General features: G+C 41.6%; 1 pseudogene; it reads left to right on the top strand.

The window, feature by feature from the left end:
* The first annotated feature begins 1,125 nt into the window (after window positions 1-1,125).
* LOC121138585 lies at window positions 1,126-1,475 on the top strand (annotated as a pseudogene).
* Window positions 1,476-2,445: the final 970 nt, after the last annotated feature.

The following is a 2,445-nucleotide window of genomic DNA, read 5'->3' as shown; positions in this document are numbered from 1 at the left end:
TTCCAGGAGCCAAATCTTCCTCTGGTAACATGTTCTCAGCTTTTCTCCTGTGCATAAACACATTCAAGCCTGCATCTCAAACATGCCCCCACAAATGCATCCGTAGCTAGGAATTATATATATATATATATATACTGTTATAACACATGCATGTGGTGAATTCACCCCACTCTGCCCATCCACTCTTCAAGTTCTGTCCCAAAAATACTGTAGCTATGTGTTACATGGACAGGGTTCTGGGATGTGGAAGATGATCTGTGCCTTTTTTTGCTGCTATCACAGCACCAATCTGTTCTCTTCATGATCTGACCTGTGCTGCTAATAATTGGAAGTCATGGGACACTGCTAGCCAAACTCAATCTGTGCTCAGTGCCTTTCTGCTTGGTTTTACTTTACTTTTCTCTAGCATTCTCCTTGTCTCAGCAAGGTGTGAGAGTTAACCAAGTATGACCTGAGATATAGTTTACATAGAGCACACGTATCATGCCCAGGAATCTAGGACATTTATCCCTCTCTGGTTAATGTGGCTGTGGATGATAGAGAAAGAGTTGTTTTAGATTTGGCTTATGGGATGTCTCTTTGGTCTGCTCTGTTTTCCTGCCCAAGCAAACAGGACTGCAACTGTAGCACTGCTCTTAGAACTGTATGTAATACTATTAGGGAGGCACTGTGTTTGTAGAGCTGGGAACCTCAAAGATGTCCACTGATACAGGAATGCTCTTAATCACATTAATCCATGGAGTAAGAGCTTAAGTTGAAGGTTAAACAAGAGGCTATTTGTGAAGCACAGTATCAGAAGTCAACGGCATCTTATATTAAGAAATAGTGATCTGTGCACTCCACTGGAAGGAAATCTGTCCTGGGCTTCCAGTGCTTCACATAATCACATACAAGAAAAATGGAGTAAAATATATAATCCAGATGCAAAGAGCACACTGTTTCCTTCTGGATATGTAAGTACCCATAAACAAAACAAACAAAATGGTTCCACACAGCAGTTAGAAACTAAGTATCCCTTTGCTGAAGCCATGAGGGGCTCCTACTGAGATGTGTAGGTGCAAGTGTTTGTAGGTGCTTTCCATTTGACCCTTGTGTTTCTAATATGTTCTTTCCTTCTTTGAAAGGATGGAAGAAGAGCAGCAGTCTGAGAGTTCAAGATCATCCCAAAAGAAAGCAAAGCTAGCTGAAATCAAGAGAAAAATATCTGTCAGATTTCTCTTACCAAACCAATGGGACAGGAAAAGACAACCCTCTTCTCCTGGAGATGCAGGTCAGGAGATGTTCAAATGTGAATGCCTCTGCTGCCAGAAGTATGTGAGAAACATGTCCCCAGGATGTCTGTGGGGACCAGGACAGAAGCAACCTCTCATTCATCCTCCTTAGAAAAGCTGACACTAGATCTCAGTAACTTGACACTCAACCGATGTTCCACCCAGCCCCCTTTTATGCAAGAAAGAACACAGAGGAAAAAATGACAATGTGCATGGCAAACAGAAAATCAAAAGGATATTTAAATTACTTCTCCACGAATGGACAGAATAACTCTGGCCATGAAATCCTCCTTTGAAAAGATCAGAGTCTACGGGATCATGAATGTCAAAATCACCAACCAATACCTGGAGTGAAATATTTTTTGGGTGCATGAGCCGAAGGAGTAACAATATCCAGCGTGGTGACAATACCCCTATCACATAGAGAGATTTAAACCTATTCTAGAAATGTTGCATTCATTTCATTAGTAGTTTTGGCCTCATTCCAGGGGCATTCTGGGGAGAAATGCTCCTCAGCAAGGGCAACCACATAGTGATGGTTATATGCTCCCCATACCGCTCTTCCCATATGTGAGCTAGAATTTTTCTATCCATGGGATTCGGGATTTCCTTAATTCCTTTGTTGTTGTATTCAAAACGGCTTTCGTCCCATTTCATTGACTGGAACACAGAGAAGTATGTCTGGTGGAGGTGTGGTGTGTGTGTGGGGGAGAGAGAGAGAGGAGAGAGAGATTTTGATTTTTTAGGTGTACAGTCTCGTGAGATATCCACTATCCTCCTTGGCATATCAACTGACGCTGTCATTGTGGGTGTCTTATTTACGGGAACATAGTGTTTATATTTTATGGGTATAGCATCCCCATCACTTAGAGAAGATGCATTTTCATTGCAGCTGCCATGCTCCTTTGATGCTTACAATCTTTCTGCCCCATATTTCAATATATTCCCTAAATGTTTTGTACAAGGTTTGTGTTGTAGGGGTATACATTGGGGATGTTCCCTCCACAGTGAGCTATTCTCAGCAATTTGACAACAAGTTGTGCATTTCTGTAATAGTCTCATTCATCCTTTGATGAAGTTGAGACCTATATTATCACCTATACATATAAGCATTGGTATTTAGATTGCACTTAGAAAGTGTCCTGGTCTTGGAAACGACAGTAATGAGTGCCCC

The sequence above is a fragment of the Mesocricetus auratus genome, unplaced genomic scaffold (genome assembly GCF_017639785.1).
Source record: "Mesocricetus auratus isolate SY011 unplaced genomic scaffold, BCM_Maur_2.0 contig_10715_pilon_obj, whole genome shotgun sequence".
Classification (NCBI taxonomy): domain Eukaryota; kingdom Metazoa; phylum Chordata; class Mammalia; order Rodentia; family Cricetidae; genus Mesocricetus; species Mesocricetus auratus.
Note: the sequence above shows the minus strand (reverse complement) of the source record. Positions and strands in the feature narration are given on the sequence as shown.